Genomic DNA, 27,027 nt, shown 5'->3' on the forward strand with positions numbered 1-27,027 from the left:
CTGGCACCCTCACTATCTGGCACCTTACCCACTAACCATATAGCAACCTATCCTGGCACACTCCTCTCTCCCCAGCTGATGTCCTACATTCCTGGTCCCCCCACCCATCTGACACTCTAACCTCTGAGCACGCTAACATTACATTGACCTTATGTATTTACGGTTTGACAGCAGCTATCTAAGTGGCCGTCAGGATCTCTACATCGCAGCATAGAAGGGCTGGCTGCTGAGAGAAGAGGGTGCGACGTTTCTTCCTCTAACAGTTCTGTGCTGTGAAAGAACGGTTAGAACTGAAGTATGACTCAGCATTTCTGAGGGAGCTCTGATCGGAATCTCCTCACAGAAATACTGAGCTCCTTTCTAAAAATAGGAGAAGGGCCAGTTTGGCAATCTGTGCGGGATTGTCACCCCTCGAACAATCTGTGGGGGATTGTCACCCCTCGGACAATCTGTGGGGGATTGTCACCCCTCGGACAATCTGGCCCAGTGTTGTCCTATGCTGTGATGAAGGATGGTTGGAATTATATGTTATTTCTGGATTCTGCACTGAAATGAAAGAGATGCAAGGATTCTTTTGTAATTGTTCCTTTCTCGACGGTATGTGAGTAAGTTCGGACCCAAACTTTTCTCTGGTGTGAAAATGTATTCTTTACTGTAGCATTTGCATGTGTGCAAATAATCAAATTGACTTGCCATTTGCTTGTACTCCCCAGTTGCTTTTATCATGATATTTACACAGTCCGCTTGATGGGCTGATTGCAATATCGGGGAGCCTCATAAAAAATATAATTCAACAGATATATTTTGATCTAAGGGAAAACGGTAGGTGGTTTAAAGAGTGGACCACACAGTGCAGTTCTGTCAATCATTGAAAGCAAAGGGAATTTTGATACTTTGGAGAAAGTTATCAGGAATCAGTCGGTGCTTGCAAAAGTCTCGTAAGGTTAAGGTGGGAATTACATAATGGTAAATATAAGACAATAGGTTGGAGAGGTCAGCAGCCCTCAAGTTGGGGTTGTGCCTGTGTGATATTTATCTCATAATGAAGCTGAGGCACAATGATAAATGCTCCGAGCTGTTGCTGTGCAAAAGGGTTTATAAACAAGTACATGTCATTAATCATGAAAACAGCTTTGTCAAAAGTATCAGGAGACCAGATACATCTTTATAATTACCTGAGATGCCCTTTGTCCTGCTTCTTTAATATGTGTTGCGTCTCAAGTCAGTTACTTTATTTTTAATGATTCACAAACTGGGAAAACTAATAATGTATTCAGTTACATCAAAATATTGCCCCACATTAAGAGCCCCTCGATTGAATTAGTTTGAAATTTGAAACTGTTGAGCCAGCGCAAAGTCACTACAGAGTAAGTACAAGAATGCTGGTGACCAAACAATTTGAGCAAACTTAATAGAGTCATCGAGATGTACAGCACAGAAACAAACCCTTAGATGCAACTTGTCCACACCGACCAGATATCCTAAATATATCTAGTCCCATTTGCCAGCACTTAGCCCATGTTCCTCTAAACCCTTCCGATTCATATACCCATCCAGAAGACTTAAATACGGTAACTATGCCAGCCTCCACCACTTCATCTGGAAGATCGTTCCATACACGCACCACCCTCTGCATGAAAAAGCTGTTCTCTTAGGTCTCTTTGATATCTTTCCTCTCTCACTCTAAACCTAAGCCTTCTAGTTCTGGACTCCCCCAACCCAGGGAAAAGACTTTGTCTATTTATCCTATTCATGCCCTTCATGACTTTATACACCTCTATAAGGTCACCCCTCAGCCTCCAACACTCCAGGGAAAACAACCCCAGCCTTGGGGCGGCGCAGTGGCTCAGTGGTTAGCACTGCTGCCTCACAGTGCCAGGGACCTGGGTACGATTCCTGCGTTGGGGCAACTGTCTGTGTGGAGTTTGCACATTCTCCCAGTGTCTGCGTGGGTTTCCTCTGGGTGCTCCGGTTTTCTCCTGCAGTCCAAAGATGTGCAGGTTAGGTAAATTGGTAAATTTCCTATAGTGTTAGGTGCATTAGTCAGGGGTAAATGTAGGGAAATGGATCTGGGTGGGTTGCTCTTCAGACGATCTGTGTTGTTAGGCCGAAGGGCCTGTTTCCACACTGTAGGGAATCTAATCTATTCAGTCTCTCCCCACAGCTCAAACCTTCCAACCCTGGCAATATCCTATGTGCGGGAGACCAGATTGCACACAATATTCCAAAAGTGGCCTAACCAATGTCCTGTACAGTCACAACATGACCTTCCAACTCCTATATCAATGCTCTGACCAATAAAGGAAAGCATACCAAACACCTTCTTCACTATCCTATCTACCCAAGACTCTACTTTCAAGGAACTATGAACTTGCGCTTCAATGTCTTGTTGTTCAGCAACACTCCCCAGGACATTGCCATTATGTGCTTAAGCCCTGCCTTGATTTACCTTTCCAAAATGCAGCACATCCCATTTATCTAAATTAAACTCCATCTGTCACTCCTCAGCCCACTGGCCCATCTGATCAAGATCCTGTTGTACTCTGAGGTAATCTTCTTTGTTGATGTCATCTACAAACTTCCTAACTATACCTCCTATATTCATTTTCAAATCATTTATATATATGTCAAAAAGCAGTAGACCCAACACTGATCGTTGTGGCACTCTACTGATCACAGGCTCCTGAAAGTCAATCCTCCACAACCACCCTTTGTCTTCTACCTTTGAGCCAGTTCTGTATCCAAATGGCAAGTTATCCCTGTATTCCATGTGATATAACCTTACTAACAAGTCAGCAATGAGGATCCTTGTCAAATGCCATGCTGAAGTCCATATAGATCATGATTAGAGTGGTACTGGAAATGCACAGCAGTTCAGGCAGCATTTGAGGAGCAGGGCAATCGATGTTTTGGGCAGGAGCCCATCATCAGCTGCCTGACCTGCTGTGCATTTCCAGCATCACTCTGATCATGACTCTAATCTCCAAGATCTACAGTCTTCACTTTCACCTCCATATAGATCACTTCCACCACTCTGCCCTCATCAATCCTCTTCATTACTTCTTCAAAAAATTTATCAAAATAGTGAGACATAATTTCCTAAAGCCATGTTGGCTATCCCTAATCAGTCCTTGCTTTTCCAAATACATGTATATCCTGTCCCTCAGGATTCTCTCCAACTACTTGCCTACCGCCAATGTCAGCCTCACTGGTCTATAGTTCCCTAGCTTTTCCTTACCACCTTTCTTAAATAGTGGCACCATTAGCTAACATCCATTCTCCCGGCACTTCACCTGTGTCTAAAGATGATCCAAATATCTCAGCAAGGGGCTCATCAATCACTTCCCTAGCTTCCCACAGAGTTTGAGGATACACCTACATTTAATTTACAATTTTTAATTCGTAGGTGCATTGTTTGCAGGATACTAGAAGGGAAATTATTGACGAAGGTTAGGGACAAGATTTACACACATTTAGAAAAATATGGATATTTTAATGATCGACAGCATGGCTTTGTGAGGGAAAAGTTGTGTCTCACAAACTTGATTGAGTTTTTTGAGGAGGTGTCAAAGATGATTGATGAGGGCTGGGTGTTAGATGTTGTCCATATGGACTTTAGCAAGGCCTTTGAACAAGGTCCTTAATGGCAGGCTGATATAGAAGGTGAAATGACATGGCATCTATGGCTTGGTCATAGAAGACAGAATGTAGTGGTGGAAGGGTGCTTTTCTGACTGGAGATCTGTGACCAGTGGTGTTCCGCAGGGATCAGTGATGGGGCCCTGTTGTTTGTAATATCAAAAATGATACAAGAGCAATGTTTAAAAGGTATCTTGACAAATACATGAATAGGCAGGGAATAGAGGGATATAGACAGTGTAGAAGGTTTTCAGTTTAGAAAGGTGTTACATACTAGCACAATCTTTTTGGGGGGGTGGGGAACCTGTTCCCATATTGTACTGATTTTTGTTTTCATAATTTTGCCAATTATTCCACCCTTCTAATGTGCCAGATTGCCACTTCTCAGAATTGTCAAATAAACGTGTATGTTTTCTGTGTGTAGCCCAGTCCTTTGGGCAGATCAGATTGCCTGATTTGAAAGTCTGGATAGGTAAAAACAATGACTGCAGATACTGGAAACCAGATTCTGGATTAGTGGTGCTGGAAGAGCACAGCAGTTCAGGCAACATCCGAGGAGCAGCAAAATCGACATTTCGGGCAAAAGCCCTTCATCAGGAATAAAGTCTGGATACTTTATCTTTACCTGCAGGCTGCCAACAGAGATACTTCACACATGAATATATCAATCACTGGGAAAACTGAGGCCTAAATATATCGTGTCTAGAGAAATAAATTTGTCGATTGGACACTTGTGACTCGCCATCATTATATAACTTCTGGAGTAACTTGCTTTTACTTTAGACATACTGGTCATTAAAACATTACATCATATAAGTTGTCAGCAGTGTCCAGTGGGAATTGTGTGGATTTTCAGAGGGATAAGAAAGCCAGCTACTCTAGGAAACTCCAATGATAAATTGTGTTAGCAATCTGAAACATAGACATATTGGGTGTGTCAGGATGCATATAAAGTGTGCAGTCCCTGGTGCTGTGGAAACGAAAGGTGATGTGGAACAGAACTGGAATTTTCTCCAGTCTCAGTGGCAAAATAGTGAGGTGACTATTGAATGGAATAAGAAGCCTGAACAAATAAGATGTAGCAACTCTTTTGTTAGTGCAGGGGATAGAGTGCTCCAAGCTGTTTTGTTCACATGATCTCACAGAGAGGCAGAAAAGCCAAGTGGGAGAAATTATGCCAGCACTAAAGACATTTTTTGAACCTTACGTTAATATTTCCTGTGAATGATTTGAACTCAGCATTAAAGCTTATGGAGGGAGGGAGAATATTGATCAGTATGTGATGGCACTGACATAACTAGCTCATTGCTCTATTTTTGGACAACTTTAAAGTGTTCTCATCAGAGATCAGATTACCTTAGACATGAGAGATCCTAAGAGGACAATGCATCTGCTACTCTCAATGAAGCTATCAACATGCCCAGCAGCTTCAAAATTGTCAACCATCACCTGAAGTCCATTAATGGAAAAACATTTGAAGCTTTCTATTATGCTGAGAGACAGCCCAGGCAGAGCAGTAACAACATATTGAAAAAAAGGAAGAAATACTTCCAGAAAGACCAATGAGAAGATGAAGGCCAGAGTAAAGATGTAAAGATAATCCACAAAATTAAAGAAGTAGCTTCAGTCAGGAAAGCTGTGTTATAACTGTAAGGAGCTGTTAGCTGGAGAGATGTCAGATGGTGATTGGGATGAATCACGCTACACCAGAAAACATGTTGACATCATCGGGTATGATGCTGAGAAATGGTTTGTGACGGTTAGAATGATGACTGCAGGAAGAGGTGAACAATTGAACGTGAAATGTCAGACAGTCACTGGTGTCATATGTAACATTCTGAGCTTTGCAGACATGCGAAGCTAAATTTCAAGGTAAATTTGAGTGTATATGATGGAATAATCCTTGTTCCAAAAATAAAGTTGAGAGTGCAATTTGCCCACAGCAAAGTTCTGTAATTCCAGATAGTAAACATTAAGCAAGATCTACCCATTTTAGCTTGAACAGCTTAAAACTTGGTTAGGTAACCCTTTGTGTGTCAGAGGAGATTTGCAGTGTTTGATAGGCCACCAAGCCGTTGACTATTGAATAGTTCCTTCAATATTACAAAGATTTATTTCAGGTTTTGGCTATTCTCCTGGTGACCTCATCTCTAAGTAGGTGAGGGTGTGAGACCAATCCTGCCAAAGAGAGGTGTAGCTACTATCGAGTCTAGCCTGAAGACAGGGAAAGGAGGAATGCAGCGAGTGGCAACTCCTACAGACTACATTAGCAGCATAGTACCAGTGAAAAAGACTGGAAATCTGAGAGTATGCTTGGATCAAAAAGATCTCGATAAAGCTCACTACATTAAGAATTGAAGGAATGTTGCCATCATTGGCCAAGGAAAAGATCTTTATGACCAGAGTTGCAAAAGGTATTGAGTGGCAAGTGAAAGCTTGATTCCATTCTGGGGTTCCAGGTGGCTGTGCATGCTGTTTGGCTTTTCCAGTGCTCCAGACGAGTGTTTACCCAGAGCACACTAGACTGACAGTAAGAAGAAGCTATCATGGATGATGTTCTTGTGGAGACACAGTGGAAGAAGCCATCACAGATCACAATCAGAATTTACTGTGGCTGCTAGAGAGAACTCACCAGATGAACCTGTAGCTAAACAAGAAAAAGATGTGATTGAAGACTCCTGAGGTCATGCAAGCAACACACGTGCTGTCAGTGAAAGGATCCCACCTGCAGCCAGGTGAGTTGAAGGTGTAGCAGAGACACTGTAACCAACAATTGTGAAAGGCATGCGACCAATTTGTTAAATTTGTGAATGATCTAACAGCATTCATGCCTAATCTATCGTCAGTGTGTAAAACTCTACACAAGCTTACTTCTAAGGAAGTATGGTACTAGGCAAAGGATGAGAAGCAGCTTTTACTTGGAGTAGGCAGCCAGTGACAGTGCTGAGCTACTTCAATGTCAATGAAGTCATGTTACCTTGCTGTGTTAGGTCAGCAAAACAGGACTGAATGACAAAAGCAAGATGATAAAAAGAAAACATCAGACCACATTACAACTTGGAACCTGTGTAGAGCAGTTGTCACCTCAAGTGTATGAAGTGAGCATTAGTGGCTCACTATCGAATCACAACTGCATGCATATGGAGAATTTGCTCCTTCATTGCAGTCAGCTGATGAGGAAGACATGACATCTCCAACTGCACTGAGCACAGAACGATGGTCATTCCAAGAGGTTCACCATTCCCTGACAAGGATAATGAATCAGCAACAGGAGTTGCAGCATTTACCATGAGAATGTCACTTCCTGGCAATGAACATCCACCAGAAATGGCTGGACACTAGAGCAGCAGCCAATGTCAATGCACATGTGCATCATTCTAAGACCTATGAACCTGCACTCTAAAGTCTCTCTGTTCAGCAACACTCCCTAGGACTTTAGCATTAAGTGTATAAGTCTTGCTAAGATTTGCTTTCCCAAAATGCAGCACCTTGCATTTATCTGAATTAAACTCCATCTGTCACTTCTCGGCCCATTGGCCCATCTGATCAAGATCCTGTTGTAATCTGAGGTAACCTTCGCTGTTCACTACACCTCCACTTTTGGTGTCATTTGCAAACTTACTAACTGTACCTTTTATGCTCGCATCCAAATCATTTATGTAAATGATGAAAAGTAGTGGACCCAGCATCGATTCTTGTGGCACTCCATTGGTCACAGGTCTCCAGTCTGAAAAACAACCCTCCACCACCACCCTCTCTCTTCTACTTTTGTGTGACCTGCCACAGTTGTGTGACCTGTATGTAGTGCTTTCACTTGAGAAGTCGTAGCCATGAATCACATTACATGGAAAACGTGGTACAAACTTTCCTTTCACTTTTCCTTTACTCCCAATCTAAATTGATTCTCCTCTCAGTCTTTTTCTTGTATTTACTTTTCAGATTAACTTGTGAATTCTCATGAACAGATCTTTCCTATATTTGCCAATTACTATCTTTTTTTCTTGGAGTGCCCTGAGGTGTTTAGTGTGTTCCAGTTTGTGTACAGTGTACAAAAGCAACTTCCTCAACCAAAGTGCACCGGTGGAATTTGCGTGCTTATGGACTAAGCCTGAAAGTGGAAATATTTTGTGGAGGGGATCCCATGGCGTACCGTATTAGAAAGCATATTGGATCATACATCAATCATCTACCTGATTGGCTGTCAGTGAGCTTTCTGACAAAATTACAAAACCTGACGAGATTACAAAATCTCATCTGGAGCAAAGGTTGGCATCTCTGGAAGTTGGCAGCACCAAAGCACCGGGGACTGGAGCAACACACCCCTAACCCCCTGAGTGGGAGAATCAGTGATGAGTAAGGGGTGCTGTTTATGGGGTAGGATGTGGAGATTTGGTGTTGCGGTGTGGGGTTGGCAGGGTGAGGGGTGAGTTTGATATAAGTACAAGAGTGACTGTCAAATACCATCCCCTGTTATTATGCTGAGCCCCTCAGTCTTGCTCAGATGAGTACAAATCAAGAGGGTAACATTCCCAGTTTCCTGATGAAGGGCTTTTGCTCCTCAGATGCTGCCTGACCTGCTGTGCTTTTCCAACACCACACTCTCGACTCTAATCTCCAGCATCTGCACTCAGTCCTCACTTTAGCCTAACATTCCCAGTGCCAACCCACCTAATCATCTGTTCTTCACACCACCTCCTTGCTGCTTTTAGGGAGGGTTAAGTTCTACCCCATAATTCTCACCCTCGCCATTTCTATGCAGCATTAGCAATATAACAAAAGTCAGTTGAATACGGATACCCAAAGTCATGCACTCAGTCAAACGCATTTCAGGACAGGCAAAATTTACGGAGAAAGAAACAGTCATTGTTTTTGATGATGCTCTATGCTCTTCTGAAAGGCTGTATTAAGCCATGCATCATCTCTATCTGTGTGCAGACCTTCAGCAGTACAATAAACAACCAGCATCTGTGATGGAAGCTGAGATAATGTCAACATTTAAGAAAAGCTTTTACGAGTGGCTGAAGAAAAAGGTGACAAATAAACGTGGGAATATTACGGATGCATGGGATTAATACTTTTGTGAGCACACGCACTATTTAGATGAGTTAGCCAGTTTCAATGTTGTAACTTCTTTGTAATTCTTTGATAACCCAATCTTACATCGTTTGGAAGTGAATGAGAATGCATGTGTTTAAAGCCCGGTCTATTTATGGAACTACCAACTTATCTTGCTTCAATAAAACAAAATCAACAGGTGTTGGAAATCTGAAATAAAACAAAGAATGCTGGAGCAACTCAGCAGGTCTGGCAGCATCTGTAGGGGGAGAGTTGATGTTTTGAATCCGGTTCTGTCGAGGAGTCATATCAGACTCAAATATTAAATCTGTTTTGCTTCTTCCCTAATCTAGTGTACATGGTATTTGCCGGCACTAATGTAAGTATATTAGACAGTGTATCCATCCTCTCATAAGTGCAAATGAAAGGCGATGAGGGGAGAATTTCCAAATCTTGGCCCACCATTGCTTACACAGGAGCATAGATTCATACACATCAGGCCTACAAAGTCCGTATGGCAGTCACTAAGTATGCCACAATAATACGTCTTCCAGTGCCAAATAGTTTTGGTTTCTGCACTGTATCTAACTGCAGCACAGCACTGAAGTGTGAATTTGCTATGCAGAAAATGGTTTTTACAACTGACAAGCTATCAACTCATTATTGAAATTTCTCTCCAGCTAATTTCTAACATCCAGTCTACCTCTTGTGTCTCTGCTAAATTAACATCTGCAAGATTTTGCTCAAAGTATCACAGGAACAAGCAGTTCACATTTTACTAGTCAATGTAGTAATGCTGAAAAAGTTGAATGCACATGTCCAGTGCTACTTTAAGGTTATGTTCCTTGTTGTCATTAATTGGAAAACTCTATTCAGCAGTATACTCTACTAGGTAGTTGGCATGGATTTGTCCTTCACAATTCTTTAATTGGTGCCCTGAAGTGGCCCCAGCATTCAATCCTGTCAGTACCAGGCAATTAAGCGACACGGCAGGAGCTTGCAATGAAATAACTGTATACCAAAAGACAATATGATCTGCTTCTAATAGCATTAACGCATGCATAAAGCTGTAGAAATTAATATCAGTCCTAATATCTGACCTCTAGGCACTCCAGCATGGAACCAGTTCCATTATGTGGAATGTCAAATGTACTGCTTTACTCGTCTTTCTCGGTGCGTGGGTCTAATGGGAATGAAATAATATTGTTAGTAATTTCTGTGAGGAAAGTGAATGCTTCTACTGTGACACAAAGCCAAATCAAGCAGGATGCTAACACAGAATTTTAAAATGCCATGAGGAGGTGTTAGAGGCTGCTTGTGAGTAGGTGCTGGATTTTACAATCCATAGTCATTGTCTCAGCTATTTTAACAGGCTTCCACCCTATCAGGTTAAAATGAGCTGTCATTTATTTCAGTAAATCCAAAGTCACAGTCCAAGAAATTGTTTTGTGTCATCGTGCTGGTGTAAACTGAGTGCAGGAAACAATTCCTGTGCCAGATTGGATAAGACTGAAACCCAGCAGGGTGTGCAACTCAGTGGCACAAAACTGGCAAGCTGCAGAAGTTTGCTATTTGTCCCCAGGCAACTCCCTGGCAAGCTGGGTTTGAAATGTCAGCTGCTACAATGTAAATAGCAGCCTTCAGGTTGGGAGAGGAAAGATGGCCAGAGGGCAATTGGATAGAGGGGCAAAAGTGGTCAGTAAGAAAGGAGAATCTGAGCGGGAGTCAAGAAGAGAGAACCAGGAGACAGCCAAGCAGATGCTGCAAATCTGCTGCTCTTCATTCAATATTCATTTACAACTGATTTGCAGTCTTGCTTGTGGCCTACAGTAGTTCCTTTAATGACCACAGATCAGGCTGCATGGAGGCCGTGAAGGAAGCCAGCTTAGCAGTTCTGTAAAGTGTGTTTCAAAAAGGGCTTTAAATTGTTCAAGGCATTTCTGGTCTCCCTTCCCAAACATAGGAGGAAAGGAACAGGATAAGGACATTCAGCCCTTTGAATCTGCTATTCAGTGAGACCAGTGACCTGCCTGTGGCCTCAACCCCACCTTTTTTTCCCCCCAAAATGACCTTTGTTTCACTTATCTGTCAAAATTTGATCTGATTCAGCCTTGAATAAATACGATGTCCCAGCTGCCATACTTTCCAGGGACAATTCCACAGACCATCAAACCTCTGAGAGAAATCATGAATCTTCTCAACTCTGTCTTTAAATGGAGACCTCTTATTCTCAAACTGTGTTCACTAGTTCTAGGCTCCTTCACAAGAGGAAACATTATCCCGGTATCCATCCTGTCAAGTCCCTCATGATTTTGTATGTTTTAAAAAGATCATCTTCCTCCATGGGTAGCACGGTGCCTCACAGCGCCAGAGACCTGGGTTCGATTCCAGCTTTGGGTGGGCTTTGCATGTTGTCCCCATAACTTAGTGGGTTTCTCTGGGTACTCCGGTTTCCTCCCACAGTCCAAAAGTGTTGCAGGTTAGGTGGATTGACCATGCTGAATTGCCCATAGTGTCCAGGGTGTTCAGGCTAGGTGGATTAGCCATGGCAAATGTGGGGTTATGGAATAGAGTTGGGGGAGCTGGATCTGGGTGGGATGATCTTTGGAGGTTTAGTGTGGACTCAATGGGTTGAATGGCCTCTTTCTGTGATTCGTTGTTGCTGGACTAAAATTCTGATACTTCCCGGCTCACAATCTTTACTCCGCCCATTGCAGCAATTCAAAAAACCAGGTGACCATTGTTTCTCAAGGAAAACTAGGGATGGGCTATTGATCTAACCCTTGCCGGAAATGCCGACCTCTCATGAGTGAATACACTTTTTGAAAGGAATGGATGTGAACATCTCTATGCCTATATGAAAGGTGCCATGGTTTCCGCTATAGGTCTTGTCCCTTTTTCACCTTTACTGTGCTGGTGGGTGGCACATTTCCAGTGTTTCACTAATGCATCTGCTCTGTTTGTGCTAGTGAACAGTTAGGTCTCTGCTTTACTCTTGCAAAATAAGCACAAAGATATCAACCTTCTTGACCACAATGTCCTTTATTACAAAACAAAATTAATGCAATTATGTAAACTGCATTGAAAAAGATATTTTTTAGAATATTGTTGTAAAAGGAACTTTCACTGACAGTTATGAGATGAAAGCAAAATCTGGTAGATTCCTGATTTTTGGCACAAACTGCTTTGAACTTTAGTTCTGAACAGTGCTGAAACAATGGGTAGAGTTGCTCCAGGACGGTGAGATAATGAGGTTGTAATCTTCATTGTTATTGAACAATTCAAATTTAACTGAAGATAAACAGGTTTTGCAAGGGGCAGAGGACTAAGCATTAAAGTTCAACTAGGGACTTTCAGATGTTAAGTGCCTTTTACTTACTGACTGAATCCAACATGTCCACCTGGGCAATCCTCCATGATCAGATGCATCCATTAAAATCACCACCACCATCCTCGCCCCTCCCCTCCCTCACAACTTCTGATCTTCACCTGACCTTCCTTGTCTCCAATACCTTCTCCGGGTGTCCATTTTTTCTCCCCTGAACATTTGATGCCCATACCATACCTCTGATTCCCACAACCTGGGGGGGAAGGTAGCTGGAAATGTGATAAGTAGATGAAGGTGGGGTTGATGGGTGATAGGTCGGAGTGCAGGGTGGAGCAGATAGGTGGGAAGGAAGATGGACAGGTAGGATAGTTCAAAAGGGTGGAGCCAAGTTGAAGGTCTCAAGGCGGAAGATGAAGCGTTCTTCCTCCAGGTATTGGGTGGTTAGGGTTTGGCGGTGAAGGAGGCCCAGGACTAGCATGTCCTTGGCAGAGTGGGAGGGGGAGTTAGTGTTCAATCACATGGTGGTGGGGTTGTTTACTGCGTGTGTCCAGGAGATGTACTCTGAAACGTTCCACAGGTTGGTGTCCTGTCTCCCCAGTGTAGAAGAGACCACATCGAGAGCAACAGACATGGCAAATGAGGTGTTTGGATGTGCACAAAAATCTCTGCCAGATGTGGAAGGATCCTTGTGCATCTTGGATGGAGGTGAGGGGGCAAGTGTGGGCGCAGGTTTTACATATCTTGCGGTGGCAGGGAAAGGTGCCAGGAGTGGAGGGTGGGTTGGTGGGGTGGCATGGACCTGACGAGGGAGTCGCAGAGGGAATGGTCACTGCGAAATGCTGAAAGGGATTGGAAGGGAAATATATCTCTGGTGGTGGGTCTGATTGTAGGTAGCAGAAATGGCAGAGGATAGTGCAATGTATCCAGAGGTTGGTGGGATGGAAGGTGAGGACTGGGGGGTTTTAGCATTGTTGCAATTGGAGGGATGGGGTTCAAGTACTGAGGCGCGGGAAGTGGAGGGGATGTGCTGGAGGGCATTGTTAACCATGTGGGAGGGGTAATTGTGGTCCTTGAAGTAGGAGGGCATCTGGAATGTTCTGTAGTGGAATTGGTCCTCCTGGGAGCAGATGCAGTGGAGGCAGAGGAATTGAGAGTAAGGGATAGTGTTTTTAGCAGAGGTAAGGTGGGAGGAGGTGTACTCCAGATAGCTATGGGAGTTGGTGGGTTTGAAGTAGATGTCTTTGTTGAGTTGGATGCTGGAAATGGAGATGGACAGGTTCAGAAAGGGGAGAAAGGTGTCTGAGATGGTCCAGGTGAATTTGAGGTTGGGGTGGAAGGTGTTAGTGAATTTGATGGACTGCTCAACCTCCTCGTGGGAGCATGACATAGTGGAGGAACAGGTGGGGGGTGGTGCTGGTATAACTACGGAAGATGGACTATTCCACGTACCCTATGAAGAGGCAGGCATAACTCGGCTCATGCAGGTGCCCATGGCTACCCCTTTGGTCTGGAGCAAGTGGAGGATTGAAAGGAGAAATTGTTGAGGGTAAGGACCAGTTCAGCCAATTGAATGAGTGTGTCAGTGGAAGGGTATTGGTTGGATCAGCGGGAGAGGAAGAAACGGAGGGCTTTCAGGCCCTCATCATGGCTGATGGATCTGTATACAGATTGGATATCCATGGTGAAGATGAGGTGTTGGGTGCTGGGGAAACAAAAGTCATGGAGGAGGTGAAGGGTGGGGGTGGTATCCCAAATGTATGTGGGGAGTTCCTGGACCAAGGGGGACAGGATGGGTCAAGGTATGTGGAGACAGGTTCGGTGGGGCAGGAGCAGGTGGAGGCAATGGGTCAACCGGGGCAGCCAGGTTTCTGAATTTTGGGTAGGAGGTAGGACCGGGAAGTGCAGGGTTCCCAGACTATGAGGTTGGAGGCTGTGGGTGGGAAATCCCCTGAGGTGACGAGTTTGTGGATGGTCTGGGAGATGATGGTTTGGTAATGGGAGGTGAGGTCATGGTCAAGGGGACAGTAAGAGGAAGTGTCCATGAGTTGGTGCCTGGCTCCAGCGTGTACAGTTTGGTGCGCCAAACTACCACAGAGCTCCCCCCCACCCCTCCCCCCTTGTCTGCTGGTTTGATGGTGAGGTTGGAGTTGGAGTGGAGGGAGCTGCATGTTGTGAGGGTGAGAGGTTGGAGTGGATGAAAGGGGTGGATAGGTTGAAGCAGTCAATGTCGCAGTGGCAGTTGGAGATAAAGAGATCGAGGGTGGATAACAGACAAGCCCAGGGTGTCCAAGTGGATGGAGTGTATTAGAGATGGGCAAATGGGTCCTCAGAGAGTGGGCGGGAGACCTGATGGAAAACATATCCTCTGAGGGTGGGTGGGCGGGCTCCTCCGCAGTTGAACCCCATCCCTCCAATCGTAACAATCCCCCCGGTCCTCACCTTCCAACCCACCAGCCTCCAGATACAGCACATCATTCTCTGCCATTTTTGCCAGCTACAATCAGACCCCACCACCAGAGATATATTTCCCTCCCCACCCCTAGCTGCATTCTATAAAGACCCATTGCCTCTACAACTCCCTCATTAGGTCCACACCCCACCAACACACCCTCCACTCCTGGCACCTTCCCCTGCCACTGCAAATGATGTAAAACCTGCACCCACACCTCCCCCCTCACCTCCATCCAAGGCCCTAAAGGATCCTTCCACATTCGGCAGAGATTTTCCTGCACCTCCAAAGATCTCATCTACTGTGTCTGCTGCTCTTGATGTGGTCTCCTTTACATTGGGAAGACAGGACGCCAAATTGTGGAACGTTTCAGAGAACATCTCTGGGACACATGCACCAATCAACCCCACAGCCCTGTGGCTGAACACTTCAACTCCCCCTCACACCCCACCAAGGACATGCATGTCCTGGACCTCCTTCATCACCAAACTCTCTTTGGAGAGAGGAAGAACATGTCTTCTGCCTTAGGAGCTGAAAAATGTGTTGCTGGAAAAGCGCAGCAGGTCAGGAAGCATCCAAGGAACAGGAGAATCGACGATGCTGCCTGACCTGCTGCGCCTTTCCAGCAACACATTTTCAGCTCTGATCTCCAGCATCTGCAGTCCTCACTTTCTCCTTCTGCCTTAGGACTCTCAACCACATGGGGTCAATGTGGATTTCACCAGTTTCCTCATCTCCCCCCCCCCCCACCTTATCCAATATCCAACTGCCTTCTTGAACTGTCCTACCAGTCCATCTTTCTTCCCACTTATCTGCTCCACCTTTCACTCCAACCTATCACCATCATCCCCTACATCCATCTACTGATCGCACTCTCAGCTACTTTCCCTCAGCCACATCCCCCTCCTATTTATCTCTCAGCCCCCTTGGCCCTCCCCATATTCCTGATGAAGAGCTGATGCTCGAAACATCGACTCTCCTGTTCCTCAGATGCCGCCTGACCTGCCGTGCTTTTCCAGTGCCACACTTTTTGACTCTGACTCTCCAGCATCTGCAGTCCTCACTTTCTCCTAATCACACGCTCAGTCTAGAATTAGTATTATTTTGGAATTCCCACGCTTACGCTGCTCAGAACATTCCATTTTAAAGTACCATCCTTCTTTTTGAAGGTTGTCTCCGGAGGGAGAAATAATTTGATCAGAGTGGTCGTTGCTTGGTATTCCAATAGTTAAAAATAATGTAAGACCACACCCTGGAAAACCTGATGTTGTGTAAAATGTTGACGGAGAAGTGATAGTATCAGGTGCAGTATATGCTCATCTATCAGTATGCCTAGCTAAATTAACAAGGTTCACTCACAGGCTCCATCTGTGCTTCCTACCCCCCATCACCACAAAACAAGGACATTTAGTCAAATCTACCAAAGCACAATGAGTAACATGGAAAATCACTAGGGGTCAGGCAGAATGTTTTTTTCTCTCAGGCTTCACATATAGCTTATGAAGAATTCTCTTTGATCCATCACATACATTCTGCATAATGCACAGAAAACATAGGGGAAACTGTGGAAACAATTATTAAAAAGTCAAACTGGAAAAATACATTTTCAGCCTGTTTCACAACTTGGAAAGCAACACACATTTCTAACAACCAAGGCATACAAAATGAAAAAAAAAATGAAGGCTGAAAATCAAAATAAACCTAAGAAATAGTTTCATGTGCAACTGAGTCCATTGGCAGTTCATGTCAAGGAAGCCATTTCACAGCTTGAGTTAAATCATGGTTAAACTGATATTTAATTCCATTTACACAGTTCTGTAAATCCTGAAGTTAATTTTTATCTATCGTAATCAATATCGGGAATTTTCAAATGACCTTATGTCAAAAGTTTTCTGACGGACAATATTCTGGAGTTCCACTATCTCTTATGTGAAGCAGTGCTTCCTGACATAACTTTTTGTCCTGAATAAAAAATCTCTAATTTTAAAATGAAAGTCTCAACCTCCAACATTGACCTTGCCTTTTCTTCTCTCTATAAACAGATTGAGCTTTTGCATCCCTTTAGTATTTTCTATTTTTATGTTAAATAATTCACATCATTACTGTGCTATGGCTACATTAATATGTATTCTGCTACTCATAAGCAACCAGCCTCAAAAAATAATTTCAGTTTTATGAACTTTTAATATCTAATGAGTGGGTAATTACTGGCTTGTAACTCAATAAATTGGTTTCGCATGAAACAATGCAAGTTCATATCTTCATCCAGAGATTTATAAATAATTCTGTCATTCGTAAATATTTAAAATGTTTAAATTACAGTGAAAATAAAATCACCTCTCCTGGATTGAAAATTGAAAATAAAAATGTATTTTGGAAAAAAAAGTCTACACTAGAACTGTATCGCCACAATAGCTCTCAAGGTCTTTTACCTTTGATAATCTTCAATTAGATAGTGATTTATTTCACAGTAGGATTCCATTCAGTATCTCCTCAATTTGCTATATGTGGCTGTGGAATCATAAAGATGTTCCTTGTCTAAGCAATATAAATACAACTGACTTCCAATGCAGAGAGAGAAAGACGCTTCTCCACCGACACTGAAGTTATTTCTTCCCCCATGTGGTTTCCTACCCAGATACCAAACCCTGGCTATTCTACATACTGGTACTCCATTGTATGCTTGCTGATTGTCCTCGAAACCATTGGGGGATCTATTTTTTTCTGTGTGTAAAAGGACAGAAGAATAATAACGTCAACACAAAAGAAGCAAAATAAACTTTTTAAAAAATAATTACAATCATCAAGTTTCAAAATCTACTCTGCTTTCTAGAATGTTACCAGGCAGATGAAGTTTATCTCACAACAAAGTCACATGTGTTCCTTGGACCTGTTGGATGATCTTATGAGCTTTTATCTTTCACCAATTTTTTTTTCATGTCATTTGTATGTGTCAAAGCCCCTCATCTGTTGCATTTGCAATGTTCAATATGCTGCTCAAATTAATGTCCCCAAAGTTATTAATTGATGCTTTTAAAGTGTGGAAATCTGATCTATCAGACCACATCCTGTCAGGAAAGTGATTTCTGCCATAGTTTAGCCAGCATTAATTACTCTGAACTAGTCCATGCTTTCCGCATACCGCACAATAGTAAGAAGGAAAAGTCTGTCTGTGTCTTGTCCTTGAAATCAATTTGGCAAGATTGATCAAAATAGTCATACAAAGTGCTCTTTCCTTGCATTTGAATTTATGATTGTTATGGATTAGTTGTAGAAGGCCTGGCAGATTGGTGAATTATGCACAGGACCCATGAACTGAATTCTTAGATAACTGCATCTCCAGTCAACTCGGGCCATGTCACCAACAAAAAGGACATTAATTAAGAGTTAGACTTAGAGGCAATTCAATGATCTATCACTCAACTCAGGTTTGATTTGAAAATCGACTTTGGAACAAAATTAAACATGAAGGTAAGAATGAGGAGCAGGAATAGCCCACTTAGGAGCCCAATGAGGAGCCCAATGAGGAGCCCAATGAGGAGCCCAATAGGAGCCCAATGAGGAGCCCAATAGCCCAATGAGGAGCAGGAATAGCCCACTTAGCCCCTCAATCCTGCACTGCCATTCAATAAGGTCAGCTTGTGATAAACCTAGCTACCTCTGCCTTAAAAATATTCAAATACTCTGGCCCAAATGCTTTTTGAGAAAGAGAGTTTAAAACTTGCACAACTATCTATGGGAATCGATTTCTCCTCATTTCTGGCTTAAGCGGGTGACCGCTTATTTGTAAACAGTAACCACTAGTTCTAGATTCTCCCACAAGAGGAAATGTCCTCTCCACATTTACCCAGTCACAGCCCCTCAGGAGCTTATATGTTTCAATTATGCCATCTCTTACTCTTCCAAACTCCAGCTGATACAAATCTCACAACACAACTCACTCATTTCAGCTATTTATTTAATAAACCTTCTCTGAACTGCTTCTAATACAGTTACACTGTTATTTATGTGAGGCGATTAATACTATTGATAGTAGTTCAGACGTAGTCTCACCAGTGTCCCATGTGAAACAAAGCCTTGCTATTTTTGTATTCACGTACCCTCCCAGTAAATGATAACATTCTATTTGCTTTTCTCATCACTTGCTTTACCTGCATACTCGCCTCTTGCAATCCAGGCATAAGGACACCTGCATCATTTGGCTTCTCTGGGCCCTGCAAACTCTCTCCATTTAAAATATGTGCTTAATTTTATTCCCTCTGTCAAAATTGACAATTTCACATTTTCCCACATTATTCTCCATTGTCAGATTTTTACCTCTTTGTTAACTTTTCTCTTTATGCCCTCTTCACAACTTACTTTGGCAAAACACAGTCACTATTGAGAAAACTATATTTAAGGATTAAGGAGATAGAGCAGGGGAGTGGGACTAATTGGAAAAGTACCAGGATAATCATTAATGTTGTGTGATTCAGTGGTCCAACAGATTAGTTAATGAACACCATGGGCCTAATATTTATTAGGGTGCATCTTGTAAGTGGAGCAAGGAGAAATTGCATTCATGATGTGCACTTTCCAATTTTAACACCATGCTATGTTTTTCAGGGAGTTTCTGTCTCTACAAGCCAGCAGAGAAACTAGTAACCCTGTCAGCAAGGAAAGGTCACAGCTCTACGGTTCATAGCGAGCCTGCCACTGAGTTAAAGATGACCTTTCTAAGGACATTCGGGTTGAAGAGTGAGGAGATACTGGCTACCGTTTGCAGGTAAAGGAGATTGTGGTGGGTGTGGGGAGGTAGCCAATGTCCAGTACAGGTGGGAGGTCTGAATCTGACCCCAGGAAGGGTGCTGATACTTGATTGTGGGATATGAAGGCAGAAGTGGGTACTGTAGATGCTGGTGATTAGAGTCAAGATTAGAGTGGTTCTGGAAAAACACAGCAGGTCAGGCAGCATCCTGCTCCTGTGGGATACAAAGATAATGGTTTGAGGTTCGGTGGTACAGTTCCCAAAGAACTGGTTAAGCTTGGTGGGCTGGCGGGAAGCAATTCTTCCACAAGGCTGTTTCTGCCTCCCTTTAGCTTTTGGGTGAGTGAGGCCTGTAACCAGGGAAGCCAGTATTAAACCTGGTCAGCAGATTAAACCTGAGGCATGCATCTCAGTGCCGTAATTACTTGACCAACTCCCTTCTGTTCAGACAGGAGTAGTCAAACATAAGGAAGGTTATAGTCTGGTTTTGAAATTTCTGAAGTATTTGCATCTCACCCATCTGAAATCTATCTTTTTTGGAGGGGTTGGGGTTTAAGTGATTAGAACCTCAGCTTAGCCTTGGATTTTCATTGTTATTTGTTAGATAGCATTTTTAAGTCAGGGCATAAGTGTGTCATGCAGGAGACAGAAGAGGGTACTTGGGAAACATCTGCCATGTGAGGCTTAGTTGAGGCTTCATCAACATGTTGGAGGACGGGTGAGATAGCCAATGGGCAATGGAGGATTTTATGAGGCATAAGGCGTTGCCAGTGGGGCACTCTTTTTCCTGCTAGGCTATAAGAATACCATAAAAATATACAATGTCAGCTTATGAGGACCTCAATCCTACCTGCTGCAAATTTCACTGTGTTCGACACAGATTAGGTTCCCAATTAGATGTCTGTCCCATTACTAATGTCAACTTTGTGAAGTGTTTAGGCTTTGCCTCATTTCAGCTCAGCTGTGGATGAAATCCTCAGCTATGTCCCTGTAAATGTATCTATTTCATTGCCCTCCTGCCTGGCCTCCCATCTACTACTATCTGGAAACTTACATTTTCCCATAATTCTGACTCTCATTTCACCTTCTCCACTGTGCTGATTGATCTGCATCGGCTCCTGATAAAATAACACTTTAGTATTAAAATTCCCATGCTTGCTTGCAAATCCCTATATGACCTACCCCCGCCCATTATCTCATTCACCCACTTTGGTATAACCCACCAACACTCCAAGATATCTGCCCTCCTTCCATTCTGTTCTCTTGCACATTTTACATCTTAATTTCTTTACTATTGGTGGTTGTAGAGTCAAGAGCTGAGATCCTGGACTCTAGAATTTCCTTCCTAACACTTAACTAAGTTGATCCTTAAAAAAAAAACTCTTTTCCATGTCCCCCTGTATTTGTCATGTGGACTGAGTGGGTGATTTAAGTGCACAGGCTCTTAGTATGCTTTATGCAAACATGTAAATATAGTGACTTGGACTGAATTGTGTATTATAGCTTACAGGGCACTAGTTGTTGCACTGATGAAAGCTTTTGACTGGAATATTTTACTAGTTAAAGCATGCAGGGTGCAAGTTGCATTCCAATCCAATGGCATCATCAAGTTTCAACTTCTATGTATTATCAATTCTCTGCCTGTCTGTAGCAGGAGGTACTGATTCTGAACAACACTCTACATTTCACAATGGGAATCATTCGACCACCAGGAGGATGAGCTAAAAATCAGGCTTGTGGATTTCAATGTATGATTTGCACAGCCGAAATAAAACCTCCTTTTTTCATATACCAGAACGGCACTAGAATGTTTCAGAAATATTTTTTTCCTTCCACAAAAGCACTGTTCATTTCTAGTTGTGGATCCTGAAACCCACGGGAATTGTTGTAGCATTCTGTTCCAATGTGGTAAATAAGAAAAGAAGTCTTTCACCGGTAGCCCAGACGTAAAACAGTGACAGCTTCTCACAAGGTTTCTTCTCTTCCAAATCAGCTCTGGCTCTCTCTTTTTCCCATGAGAAATGGTTGATTATTGATGCTTGGAACAAAGGCAGTGTAAGGCTATTCTAGGTGACAGTGATTTAAAAATACTGGATCTCCAGCTCATTCCAAAGTGGCATTCTGTCATTCGCCTCCTTGGCTTTTCTATCCAATAATCCATTATATTTTTCCATTGTGATTACAGGCCAATCACACATCCAGCTCTCCCCATCAACCAGCTTGAGGGCTATTTTTAAGAAAAGCAAACTGACAGTGACTGTGAGTGTGCACTGACATTGAGAAATATTAAAGCCTATCTATTATGTGGGCAAAGAAAGCCTGCTTTGAGAAGGACATGCATGTTTAAGTTATTTCAACCTCACGAAAATAAAGTTTTATTGGTGGCAGGTTCAGAAACACAGGCAATAACTTAAGCTGACTGTGCTGAGCAGGAACAGTTATAGTGCAAGCCAGTGAAAGTTGGATTTTGCCACATAAATCTGCAAGTGGTGCCCTTTAATTCACAAATCTGTTTATCATTATCTGAGTAGAGGTTTGCAGGTGACAGCTATGTTCTAGAGAATAGGCTTAAATCAGCGCTAATTTGATCTTCCCAGTTATGAGCTCAGTCTTCATTTTCTACTGACAGTTGCTTGAATTGTTGCAAGCGCGCATAATAAACATTATACAAGTAATTTGCAGGCGCAACTATGTCAACAAACATAATAGGCACAGCTATTAACGTAATCAAGCGATGATTGTGTTTTAGCACTCTTCACAAATCTTTTATGTAATTAATAGAATTACATGCCTATATAATAATATTTTAAGACTTTGTATGCAATGCATGCAAACAGAACTGAAAAGGCAGTCAGTCAGCAAAGATGGAAAGGGGGAAGCTCCAGCTACTTTCATGTTCAGCTTTCTGATCTCAGAGTGCATTAAATAAGTTTTCATACCGATGCTTATATCTGTATTTCATCTGCTCTATTTGGCATAACATATTCACTCCCTTTGTTGGTTTCATTAGAGTTAGCCATGATTGGCACCTTTACTTTCTTTAAGGCATCAAATCAAAGTGCACAAGAAACTCAAATGACTTAAAGAGAATCATTCTGTCTAAAAATAGGAAATGTCAGGTCGCTGCCTTGTTTAGTTGGCTTCCTTCTGAAACATGGGCAAGTTGTAACATTCACACATTTCAGTTCCAGAAGCAATTGAAAGAAGTTGACTTATTGCACATCCATATCCCTTGCATTGAAGTTGTATCCAACAGAGGAAGAAAGCAAACTTCACCAGGGCATAAGTTGAAAGCGAAAACAGATTCTCAGCATTAAACTAACAAGCTGATATACAGGCCCGTACAATATTATGTCTGGATATCTGTGCTACTTAAAGTTGTTGAATCTTTTATACGGCTGAGTTGCTGAAGGAGCCTATCATTAACTGTGTGACATATGAAGCCCTAGTGAATGTGACAAGGTGGAAAAGCAGCAGCCAGAGCGCAATCAATTTACTGCAGGGCTCTTAGAAATTGGAACTATGTCATGCAGTAACTCACCCTGCTGTACTGTCTTTCTTCGGTTGATTGCACAAGAAGAAGATAAAACAATGGGAATTGTTGGTGACCACAAAGTTAACAGAACAAAGGATGCTTGCTCAGGCTGACTCAGGGAAAGTACAAGTGCAAAATACAACACAAATCTGCATGATAGTTTGATCATTTCCATGCTTTTCATCTGATGAATTCCCCTGACATTCTAGCTGACAAGTTGAAAGACTAGAGGAGGTCTGGAAGACATATTCATTATACATGTCAAAGTGAGCAGCTGAGCCCTGTAACGAAAAAGGCTTTTGCACTAAGCTATAACTTTGGTGCACACAGCATAATTAGCAATGATTTCCAAATAGAGACAAAATAGGCAGCTACAAGAGTGAAGACACAAAGGCAGAGAGCTACCAGATGAATCAGTACTGCTTGCAGCAAGGCCTGTGAGTAATCATCATGATAGTGAAACTTGATAAGACCCAGCAATGACCAGAAAATGTCATGAGGCCATTTGACTCCAAACCTTACTACAGTCTTGGTTCAAACATGGAAACAAGAGTTGAATTTCAGAGAGGAAGTGTGACTGCCCTTGAGAACATGACATCTTTTGACATGGTGCAGTGTCAAGGAACCTGAATCAAAAGGAGTCAAAAGGAACCAGATAGAATACTCCCACACTCTACTGGCTGTACTCAAAGCTAACACAAAGGCTGTGGTTTGGCAAACCAATCATCTCACTGAGTCTGGGATACTACCCTTAGGAACCCCTGCATGAATGGCCCAAACATCTTCTGTTGTTTCATCAATGACCTTACCCCCAGCATAACATCAGAAGTGTGATGTTTGCTGATGATTGCACAGGAGAAAGTGAGAACTGCAGATGCTGGAGAGCAGAGTGGAGAGTGTGTTGCTGGAAAAGCACAGCAGGTCAGGCAGCATCCAAGGTGCAGGAGAATCTACATTTCGGGCATATGCCCTTCATCAGGAATGTGCCTGAAAAGTCGATTCTCCTGGTCCTTGGATGCTGCCTGACCTGCTGTGCTTTCCCAGCAACACACTCTCCACTCTGATCTCCAGCATCTGCAGTCCTCACTTTTCCTTCCATAATAAATTACATGTAAGATTCATGCCACACAAATGCCTAACAATGATTATTTCCAACCTGGGAGTATATAGCCATGTCCTCCTGAAATTCAGTGGCGTTTTATCAGTGAATTTCTCCACCTTCCCCATACCTAAAGGTAACACGATTAATTAGGAACTTATGTTAACCAGCTACAAACAGGCATAGATCAAAGTCTGGGTATTTTGGATCAAGGGGCTCACCTCCCTACCTTCCCAGAACCAAGCATAAGCCAGAACTGGAGAGGAATATTGTCTCCCTACAGTATGTTTCAACAATACTGAAACATCTGAACAACATCCAAACCAAAACAATTTCCTTTCTCGAAAAAAACCCAAAACTACTGAAAGTAATTATTGTGAGTCTGGCAGCATCTGCGGTGAGAAAGCAGAGTCATTATTCCAAGTCCACTGACCCTTCATTGCAACCAATAGTAGCTAGTAAAAGGCGGTACACATGCTGAAGACAGGGGTGGAGGGGCAAGTGTTAAAGGGGTGAGAGGATAGGTGGAGATGGAGCCCAGAGGCAGAGAAAGACAGTTAGACAAACAAACTGCTAGTTACTACTATGCCAAGGAGGAAGAAAAGCTGATATTGGGGACCATCAGTCGTTGGAAACAGGTTGACTACGCTGGTGTGATGACAGGGCCTGAGGTTTGGGGGTGGGGAATGGACATGGAAGAAAGTGTTCAGGCTCTAAAATTATTGAACTCGATATTGGGTCCTGGAGGCTGCAGTGTCCCCAAACAAGAAATGAGATGTTGTTCATCTAGCTCTCACTGAGCTTCGCTGAAGCACTGCAGCAAGCATGGAACAGACCCACTGACCAGAGAATGCGGTGGCGTGTTGAAGGAGCAGTCAACTGGAAGCTCAGGGTCATTTTTGCAAGCAGAACGTAGATGTTCCGCAAAGCAATCCCCAGAACTGTAGAGGGGACTACGTTGTGAGCAGCAAATGCACTGGACTAGATTGTGAGAAGTGCAGGTAAAGTGCTGCTTCACCTGGAAAGGTATGTTTGGGCCCTTGGACATTGAGAAGGGATGAAGTAACCAGACAGGTGTTACAAATTCTGCAATTGCAGGGGAAGGTGCTGTGGGGGAGCTGTTGGGAGTGAAAGAGGAGTGGGCCAGGATTTCCCGGTAGAATGATCTTTGTGGAAGGTTGACTAAGGAGGGGAGGGGAATTTGTTTTTGTTGGTGGCATCTACTGGACCTGACAGGAATGGCAACTAATGATCCTCTGAATATGGATGCTGGTGGGAATGATAGGTGAAGACAAGGAGGAGTCTTTCGTTGTTGTGGAAAGAATTAGAGAGGGTGAGGGCTGAAGTGCAGGATGTGGGTTGGACCCAGCTAAGGACCTTGTCAATGATGGTGCTGAGGAATCCTCAGCTGAGAAAGAAGGTGGACATCTCAGATGCCTCTTCGCCAAAGTTGGCATGATCAAAACAGATGTGATAGAGATGGAGGAACTAGGAGAAGGGAATAGAGTCTTTAAGGAAAGCAGGATGTGAGGATGTATAGGCGAAGTAACTGTGGGAGTGGGTTGGTTTGTAGTGGATATTAGTGACCAGCCTATCCCCAGAAATGGAACCAGAGATGGGAAGGGAGTCAGATGGACCAGGTGAAGGTGGGAGCAGGGTGGAATTTAGAGCAAAATGGATATTGTTTTCCAATACCAAACAAGAGTAGCACCAAAGCTTTCATCAATGTACCAGAGAAAGAGCTTTGAGTGAGAGCCAGAGTAGGACTGGAACAAGGAATGTTCCATGTACCATACAAAAAGACAGGCAGAACTGGGGACACTGCGGGCACCGATGGTCACCCCTCTGACCTGAAGCAAGTGGGAGGAACTAAAGGAAAAGTTGTCAAAGTGAAGTCGAGCCTAGCCAGATGGAGGAGGGGTGTGGTGGATAAGAATGGTACAGGTCTTTGTTCCAGGAAGAAGTGGATAACCATTAGACAATCCCAATGGGGGATGAGGAGCTAATCTATATTGTATTCGCTGATTACAATGTGACCTCCTCTGCACTGGTAGATGAAACACAGGCTGGGCCGCCACTTTTCAGAACACTTACATTCTGTTTGTAAAAATGATCTTGAGCTTCCAGCTGATACTTCAATACACCACCCTGTTCCCTGGCCAACATCTCTGTCTCAGGCTTGCTGCAGTATTCCAGCGAGGTTCAATGTAATCTAGAAAAACAGCATCTCATTTTCCACTTGGGGATCCTACAGCCTTCAGGAGTCAATATTGAGATCAATAATGTTACTTTCTGAATGCCTTCTTCCATGTCATTTACCCATCTCCAGTGCCCAGACCCTGTCATCACGTGGGCTGCTTTCAGCACAGTCAGCCCATTTTTATCCACTTATGATCCCATTTTCAGATTTTCTCGAACCCTGGCTTACTATTCTCCATGCCTTTGCCTGCCTTTCTCTTCCTATGGACCCTATCTCCACCCACCCTCTTCCTCTGTTATCACTCGCCCCACTCCCTGTCTCCAGCAGTACATATAACCTTATCTTAGCTGCTATTAGTTCTGAAGAACGGTCACATAGACTCTGCTTTCTCAGTACAGATGCTTCCAGACCTGCTGAGTTTTTCTAATAATATCTGTTTTTATTTCAGAATTCCAGCATCTGTAGTTCTTGGTATTGTTTATTTGCTCCATTCATACCCTATCAATTATGTTAAACATTCACAATTTTTACTATCGCAGTGTCGTGTGCCGTTTATGAGATACACTGATATAACGGCTTCTCCCAAACCTGCAACCTCTTCCACAATGAAAGATGAGGACAGCAGTTGCAATGGGAACATCACCATTACCCCCAAACTCCCTCTAATTTGTGCCATCCTCACTTGCAAATATATAGCACAAAATCCTGGAGGTCTTTTTTTTAAATTATAGAATCTCTATAGCGTGGAAACAAGCCCTTTGGCCCAACAAATCCACACTAACCCACTGAATAGTAACCCACCCAAGCACATTCCCCTACCCTAATATCCTATGTTTGCCCCTGACTAATGCACCTAACCTACACATCCCTGAACACTATGGGCAATTTAGATTGGCCAATTCAGCTAACCTGCTCATCTTTGGACTGTGGCAGGAAACCTGAGCACCCAGAGGAAACTCACGCAGACACGGGGAGA

The 27,027-nt window shown here is 43.2% G+C and overlaps 1 long non-coding RNA gene across 1 annotated transcript; it reads left to right on the plus strand.

The window, feature by feature from the left end:
* The first annotated feature begins 445 nt into the window (after positions 1-445).
* On the plus strand, positions 446-27,027 carry LOC122551262. The gene is made up of 3 exons (XR_006312067.1): positions 446-597; positions 19,076-19,235; positions 26,985-27,027. It is a non-coding gene; the product is annotated as an uncharacterized LOC122551262 (long non-coding RNA).

This window comes from Chiloscyllium plagiosum, chromosome 7 (genome assembly GCF_004010195.1).
Source record: "Chiloscyllium plagiosum isolate BGI_BamShark_2017 chromosome 7, ASM401019v2, whole genome shotgun sequence".
NCBI lineage: Eukaryota > Metazoa > Chordata > Chondrichthyes > Orectolobiformes > Hemiscylliidae > Chiloscyllium > Chiloscyllium plagiosum.